The sequence below is a fragment of the Pipistrellus hanaki genome, assembly GCF_964339955.1.
Source record: "Pipistrellus hanaki genome assembly, chromosome: 17".
Classification (NCBI taxonomy): domain Eukaryota; kingdom Metazoa; phylum Chordata; class Mammalia; order Chiroptera; family Vespertilionidae; genus Pipistrellus; species Pipistrellus hanaki.
The window spans coordinates 8,939,416-8,948,314 of NC_140519.1; the positions used below are offsets into that span (position 1 = coordinate 8,939,416).

General features: G+C 39.7%; 1 pseudogene across 1 annotated transcript; it reads right to left on the reverse strand.

The window, feature by feature from the left end:
- Positions 1-5,445: 5,445 nt before the first annotated feature.
- Positions 5,446-6,322, reverse strand: LOC311612105 (nucleophosmin-like; annotated as a pseudogene). The gene has a single exon. The product of its transcript is annotated as a nucleophosmin-like (transcript).
- Between the last annotated feature and the right edge of the window lie 2,577 nt (positions 6,323-8,899).

Below are 8,899 nucleotides of genomic sequence, written 5' to 3' on the forward strand. Positions count from 1 at the left end.
AATTTTTGTTTCCTCTAGATATATGTATTCAGTTAAAAAGTATTCACTCTATCTGGTCCATATAGGCTGTACTTTGAATGTGAATTGAATTGGTTAAAAAGACACATACAACTAATTAGGACACAGCACATTAAGAATTATGTTGAGGCACTATGGGGAAAAAAGGAGAGGAATGACCTACATTCCAAAGAAGCAACATTGGGGCTAAGATTGGAAGGGCTGATAGGTTTCACCTGGTCATGTAGAAAGCAGCAATACATGAAAATGTAGAGAGCAACAAATACATGAAAATGTATTGCAAAGTGTGAATTGTTCAGTGAAGTTGATATGTAATGTATGGAGGGCTAAGAGATTGGCTTAGAGGTATATTTTTTAGTTTTATTGGGAAAAATCCTTTGGGTGTCTTGCTAAGGAGTTTGCACTTTGTGCTATGGGTACAGAGAGAGATGTTTAAGAGAGGAAAGTGATATAATCAATTCTGGTTTTGGACAAATACCTCTGTGGGAGAGGAGCAGGGTAGGAAGAGATTAGAAACATATTCATCACCCCAGGGGTGATAGCTTTTATAACATTTTTAAACGATTGTCCAGAATGCTTTGATGTAAAAATCAAAGAGCTATTTTAAGGAGTGGCATTGTAGATGACTGTAATCTTTTGGTTGGTTCCCTTAATCTCTTTTAAGACCAGCATCATTTTACTTTTTCTATCATTTTGAGGGATTGTTTTCAACACTTTTAAGTTGTTAAAATATTTTCCAGTTGTGTCTAACATTGAATTTTATGCTTTCTGGGCTATAAATTCCTAGAAATATTACAGTAATAAGGATACAATGGCATAAAAGAAGGCAGGAAAGAATATAATACTATTTGAAAGTTTCCTACATACCAAGTGTTTAAAAAAAAGCCACTCTTATTTTTACTAAAACCCTGTGAAGAAGGCATCATTATTTCCACTTTACAGTTATGAAAATTGCAACAAAGAGTTTAAGGAAATTGTCCAATATCCCACAGTTATACAGTGACAAAGATGTCTAACTGACTCCAAAACCCATTAAATAAGCATGAATTCAGGGCCTACTGTGTGCCTTTCATGGGTACTAGACTCTGAGAATATATCATAAGTAGACTGGTTATTCTTCTGTTTCAACATCCTGTACCAAAAAAAGATTTGTTTCACTCTCCACTCTTCTCTATAATTTCGGTGCCTCATGAAGCCAAACTTTGCCCGGCCAATGTGGTTAAGTGGTTGAGCATTGACCTATGAACCAGGAGTCAAGGTTCAATTCCCCATCAGGGCATATGCCAGGGTTCTGGGCTCAATCCCCAGTGTGGGGGCATGTAAGAAGCAGCTGATTAATAATTCTCTTTCATCATTGATGCTTCTATCTCACTCCCTCTCCTTTCCTCTCTGAAATATATATATATATATATATATATATATATATATATATATATATATATATATATATAACTTTATAGGCTGCATCGCCCAGGTTCCTTTAGTTAGCTGAGCTTCTGCCACTGGGGGCTGTGGGTAGCAGTCAGGAGAGCAGAAAAATTGATTTCCTACATCAACCAGCTTCCTCCTGGTTTTGTAGTGTTTTGTTGTGTTGTGTTTTGTTTTGTTTTTGTCTAGGGTTGATCCTCAGCAGCCACAGGTCCAGGAGGCAGTCCTCTTCTTTATCAGCTCTCTCACCAGCCTCTGTTAAGCCCATTTTCTTCTGTTGCCTTTTCAATCCTACGGGAGGTATCAGCTCCCCATTGTTGTCAGTCCTAAGTGTTTTCCTATTCCTTCTATTCCTGACCCTTATTCACAACCCAGGAAACCCCCTTCCTTAAACTCCAGCTAAACTCATCGTCACATTGTCAGTGCTACTGCTTTCATTCTGAAACCCAAGCACTTCCACCATCCCCCCGCCCCCTCTGGATTGTGGCTGCATGAACACCGGGACCAGGGCTGTCCTGTTTATTGATTCCTTCTCATCCTTTCAACTAGCTGCTGAAAAGATTGTGGTTGCCCAGAGCCTGACAACCTGCTGAAAATGTGTCCTATTGTGTAAATGTCCATGTCCAGATATAAATGATTTGCCCACAGGCTCCCATCTCTAGGGCTTTTCCAGTGTATTTTGTCCAGCTGTGTTTGTGCCCAGATCTATTTTGCATCATCATCTATTCATAGACCATCTAATATTCTAATGTATAATAAATTTACTTATTTGAAGTGGATAGGAAAAGGTTATTCTGATGAAATGTAGATGTAAAGAGCTTATTGTGACTGTCAGAATGCTTGCAAACTAGTTCAGTTTCTGTCACTTTCTCCTTCAAACTTTCTGAGCCTCCCCTTTTGCCTTTGTATAGAAGAAATGGTATAATCTATAATAATAAAAGCATAATATGCTAATTAGACTGGACAGCCAAACAACCTCCTGGACATCATTCCGGATGTGGGACATCATTCCAGATGTCCTTCCTGATGAAGCCATCACCCGGCAGGGGCAGAGGCAGAGGTAGTTAGGAGTAATCAGGCAGGCAGGCAGAGGGGTTAGGGGCAATCAGGCAGGCAGGTGAGCAGTTAGGGGCAATCAGGCAGGCATGCAGAGTGGTTAGGGGCAATCAGGCAGGCAGATGAGCGGTTAGGAGCCAGTGGTCCAGGATTGTGAGAGGGATGCCCAACTGCTGGTTTAGACCTGATCTTGTAGGGCCTCTAGTACCAATATATAATTATTCCCATTTATTCTTGTGAAAAAGGAAAGGTTCTTCTTCCCTTGCAAGGACTTCAGGTAATTTTCCCAGGAGCCTCAGGCTTGCAAATAGACCACAACTCTTTAAGCCAACATCAAATGCGTGTTCTTATCAATCCCCTAAGACTAGAACCCGAAGTCATTTGTTCTGAGCCTGGAGGCCTTGACTGGGCGGGGCAAAGAGACGGGCCTGCTGGCAAGGTGCCAACATGCTGGCAGGACCCGCTTCTGGAACCCGGGGCTCTCTCTGAGGAAGGAGAGGTTTCTGGGTGATAGTAACTCTGATGGCAGTAAGGATGGTGTCTGGGAGAAGCAACCTTGTTAGAAGTTGGTTCTCACCCATGTTCAAGCTGTGCAAAAGCCTGTCCTATAAGGCAAACTCAAAACCCAAATGGTCATGAAAGGGAGGTGCGAGCACTTGAAATTATAAGCATTTGTGGTGGTAGAAGGAAGTTTTGCCAAATCTAGTACATATATATTTATATATACATGCAAACTATTTTTATATAGAAGATATATTTTATAAAATATAACTTATTATATAGAATAAGTAAGAGAATATATATTCTACATAAAGTGAATATATATTCTCTATAAAAAACTAATATATACATTTTACAAATGTATTGGATCGGCAACTAAGTAATTGCGGGTTTCACACATATATGGCTTCAGTTGAATTTTTAGGTTTGCAGACGTAGTACAAATGTAAAACACATTTTGTTATTTGATAGTTGGCTATTCAGCTGTTAATCAGTAAAAAAAGTTTTTTGATCTGTTTTGTAGTTTTCGTTTGGCGTTCGTTGAAAAATGGAAAATCAAAAGGAACATTTTCGTCATATTTTGCTTTTTTATTTCCGCAAAGGGAAAAAAGCATCGCAAGCTCATAAAAAGTTATGTGCTGTTTATGGTGACGAAGCCTTAAAAGAACGGCAGTGTCAAAATTGGTTTGCCAAATTTCGTTCTGGTGATTTTTCACTCAAAGATGAAAAACGCTCTGGTCGTCCAGTTGAAGTTGATGATGCCCTAATCAAAGCAATAATCAATTCGGACTGTCACAGTACAACACGTGAGATTGCAGAGAAGCTTCATGTATCACATACATGCATTGAAAATCACTTAAAACAACTTGGCTATGTTCAAAAACTCGATACATGGGTTCCTCACGAACTGAAAGAATCACAGTTAATGCAACGCATTAGCAGCTGCAATTTGCTAAAGAAACGTAATGAAAATGATCCATTTTTAAAACGACTGATAACTGGCGATGAAAAATGGGTTGTTTACAACAATATCAAGTGGAAAAGATCGTGGAGCAGGCCAGGTGAACCAACTCAAACAACATCAAAAGCTGATATTCATCAAAAGAAGGTTTTGTTATCAGTTTGGTGGGATTACAAAGGAATTGTCTACTTTGAACTCTTACCACCCAACTGAATGATCAATTCTGATGTCTACATTGAACAACTAATGAAATTAAACAATGCAGTTGAAGAAAAGCGGCCCAAATTGACAAATCGAAAAGGTGTTGTATTCCATCATGACAATGCAAGGCCACACACATCTTTGGTCACTCGGCAAAAATTAATGGAGCTTGGTTGGGATGTTTTGCCACATCCACCATATAGTCCTGACCTTGCACCATCTGATTACTTTTTGTTTCGATCTTTACAAAACTCCTTGAATGGTAAAAATTTCAATAATGATGATGATGTCAAATCGTACCTGATTCAGTTTTTTGCTAATAAAAACCAGAAGTTTTTTGAACGTGGGATTATGATGCTGCCTGAAAGATGGCAAAAGGTCATTGATCAAAATGGGCAATACATTACAGAATAAAGTTATTTAGTTCCATGAAAAAATTCTTTGATTTTCTTTTTAAAATCCGCAATTACTTAGTTGCCGACCCAATACATATATATTTATATATGCATGCAAACTATTTTTATATAGAAAATATATTTTATATATTATATATAGAATAAGTAAGATAATATATATTCTACATAAAGTGAATATATATTCTCTATAAAAAACTAATATATACATTTTACAAATGTACTTATTATAGTTCATTAGTATGTATAAATACACATATATATTTAAACCAGGACTTGTTTATTTTTCTCAGTGTTTTTTGGTGTTACGCTAGGAGAGTTAAGTTTCTTTTTTTTTAAATTAAAATACTGAGTTTTATTTCACATGTATATTTTTGTCTCCCCACCATTCCCATTTGTCTGACCACTACTACTACTACGTCCTATCCTAACATTCCATACATGCTTAAAACCAAGCAAAGGGTGGAGTTCCATCTTTAAAAACTAAACAGGCGCTTTGAACAACACATTCTTGGCAATGAAACCTGGACAACATTTATCAGACACGGTAGGGAAAGTTCTCACTCTGCATTATAAAAAGGACAGCCAGATATCAACTGTTACAGAAATGAAATAAAATGGAAAATTTTAACAAACTGTTTAAACTATTTTAAAAAAATATATTTTATTGATTTTTTTACAGAGAGGAAAGGAGAAGGATAGAGAGTTAGAAACATCGATGAGAGAGAATCATCAATCAGCTGCCTCTTGCACACCTCCTAGTGGGGATGTGCCCGAAACCCAGGTACATGCCCTTGACAGGAATTGAACCCAGGACCTTTCAGTCCGCAGGCTGACACTCTATCCACTGAGCCAAACTGGTTTCGGCTTAAACTATTTTCTTAAAGAGCCAGAGATCTTGAATAGCCTCCAAGTCAGTCACCCGGAAGCAATTCTTCACGAAATTAATGAACTTGGCTTCCACTTTGGGAAGAGAACCGCCCTTTTCTATACTTGCTTGCATTTTTGCTTTAATGTCTTCTACAGAACTAGGTCCCTTTGGTGTTTTAGGAGTTTTTTCCTGTTGTTTTTTTTTTGAAGGATTCTTGACCTTTAGATCTTAGTGTTGATGGCTTTGAGTCTTTTCCATTTTGATTTGATTTTTGCTCATTTTTGGCTAAAGTATAGATTTCTTTACTGAAGCTTTTTCTTATGCTTCATTATTATCAAAATCATCACTATCATCATCATCTTCATCCTCCTCCTCCTCATCCTCATCATCTTCATCAACAAGTTTTACTTTTTTCTGCAGAATCTTGCTACCACCTCCAGGGGCTGACCGCTTTCCAGACATACTTAGGAGTTTCACATCCTGCTCCTCATCATCTTCTGACTCTGCATCTTCATCCACAGCTACTAAGTGCTGTTCACTAATATGCACAGGCCCCAAACCACGCTTCAACCGTAACACCACAGGTGGTGTTATTGCAAAGCCACCAAGGGAAACTGTTGGCTGTACAGACATTTTCAAAGTTGCCAGTGTTACTTTAATGGGACTGCCTTTGTAATTCATGGTCTCTGCATCGACAATGTGCATCTCATCCTTTGCTCCAGCCCCTAGACTGACGGTTCGTAAAGATCACTGGTGCTCATTTTCCTCATTATCCACCTTAAAGGGATAATCTTCGTCAGCCTTTCATTCACAACTGAAAAGATGGTTCTGGGGCCTCAGAGGGCTCATGTCCATGTCCATAGAATCTTCCATGGGGGGAGAGCATGCACTTAGGTGGGAGAGAAGGTGTAGGATGGAGTCGCATCAAGGCAAGAGTTAAGTTTCTTTTCTATGCTTTGAGTTGCAGTGTGAAAGGCCTATTTTAAAAAAATTATGTGGAAGTTCAGTATACTGTAACATCTTTATTATGACCGTGACTTAGGAAGGTTGGTATAAGACATCAATGTAGAAATGTACTATGGGCTAACTATCAAACAAAAAGAATCTGGAAGGATGTAGTAGATAGATAAAATGATAATAATAACAATAATAGTAATAACAGCTAATGTTTGTGACTCACTTATTGTGGGTCCATACTTCATTGCTGCAGGACAGATTGGCCCACCTCTGGTTTTATAAAGTATTATTGGAACACAGCCACACACACTTGTTTCCTAGTACATGTCAGCTCTCGCTGCTTTCCCTGCTCCATGAGGCTTGAATGGTGGTGACAGAGGTGGTATGATCGGCAAAGCTAAAAATACTTGCTCTCTGGCCTTTACAGGGAAAATTTGCTGACCCCTCAGCACCTCACACATTTTATTTTATTTTCTCCTTTTATCCGATTATGAAATTATTCCGTCTCAGGGAACCCGAAGCTACACAGCCCTGCCCTGTCTTCCGGCTTCCTTTGCCTCTTATAATCCACATGGCATCCAGGAATCGGTGGAAACTTGGAAATGGTTCTCTGTTCTATCCATCTAGCCCGCCAGTTCATAGGAAGGCATGAAGAGCCTTTAGCTTCAACTGCTCCCATCTTTGAGTCCCTCCTCCCTTCTACTTCCCCCTGCCATGCCCTTGACTCCTAAACCCTTCTCTCCATCCTACTCTTGGATGCTCCCACATTGCTTGTCCTCCTGGCCTCAGGAATCTTTCCATTCCATTAGAGGCTCCCCTGTGTGTTAGCTGAGTTTGAGCTGCATGTGGGTGGAGGAAAAAGAGGAAGAGATGCTTCTTTTTGGCAAAGTCAAACATCCATCCGGCAACTGGACTCTTACGGGGGCTTTTTCTCAGTGCTTTTTGGTGTTACGCTAGGAGAGTTGTTTCTTTTCTATGCTTTGAGTTGCAGTGTGAAAGGCCTCCTTCCCCCCCCCCCTTTTTTTTCTTTCTAATTTATTGTATGTCTGGCCAATAAGGAATGAATTGGGAAGGTTTAGGAACCAGGAGGGAAACTGGAATAAAAAACTCCTTATCCTGTGACAATGCAAAATAAGTTAGTGTAAATTTTAAAAATCCTGTTTCTTTAAAGTTGGGGGGAGGGATGTAGAGTGGAACTGAGCCTCATGTGCTCAGACCCGGACTGATGACTGAGGAGTTAGTTATCCAGAATGCTGGCACCCCAGAATATAGCTTTAAAAGCCACTGCTGGGGATCCTTGTGATAAAACATACACGGAGCCCCCTGTTCTGGTGGTGAGAATGTACAAGTTGTCAAGATATTACAGTGAGCCGAAACCGGTTTGGCTCAGTGGGTAGAGCGTCAGTCTGCGGACTCAAGGGTCCCGGGTTCGATTTCGGGTCCGGGGCATGTACCTTGATTGCGGGCACATCCCCAGTAGAGGTTGAGCAGGAGGCAGCTGATCGATGTTTCTCTCTCATCGATATTTCTAAGTCTCTATCCCTCTCTCTTCCTCTCCGTAAAAAAAGAAAAAGAAAAAAATCAATAAAATATATTTAAAAAAATATTATAGTGATGCTGACATAAAAATGATGATGGGGTGGATGACGATTATGCTTGGAACGCCCAGATCATAGAATTTTCCACCAGAGCACCCGGGAGCTCCTCAGAGGTGCCCTCTCCAGGAAGAGAGGCTTCTCCAGGCAGCAGGACTGATTGTTGCAGTAGACCCTTCACTGTTGTCTGCCTTAAGGCTTTACTTCATGTGTCTGCAGGAGGCTGATGGAGTGATCTAACAGGTGGTGTGATCAAGACACCTCTGAGCCTCTGCCCCAATCCTCATTAGCCTCAGGGCACAACAGGGTGGTCATCATGTCCCATGATGGCAAAGCCCTGTAGAATTTTGTTTCCATCTCTCCAACATGATCAGCTTCTACTAAGTATTCATTTCTTGAACTTGACAATCTGTTAAACCTCATTTATTTGTCATTTCAAGTATGCGCTCCTTGGTTTCACTCCTCAATGCATTCATTCTACATGCTGTTTTATGCCTCTCAAATGCTCATTTCTATCATGCAACCTTCCGTTGTCCCCCTGGAAAATGACAACTAAACTTTAAAACTTATCCAGAATCATCTTTTCTGGGAAGCTTTAAAAAAATATATCTCACAAGAAAAAAGCCTCCTCTGCTCTGTACCATTTTAATACATTGTGTATAATTACGTTATAAAATATATCATATGTTTATTTGTTTGAATGCTTGTCCCCCTTAGCAATCAATGAACTTATTGAGGGTAGAGTGAGTTTTATTTAGCACAAGACTAGAAACAGTTGGTGAACTGAACTTCAGATCATCTGTCCATCATCTAGAGATTCTTAGGAATACTAATTGTGTTAATTACAGCAATGCCTAATTCCTGCTTCCACATAGAGTTGCCTGAGCTTGCCCCAGCA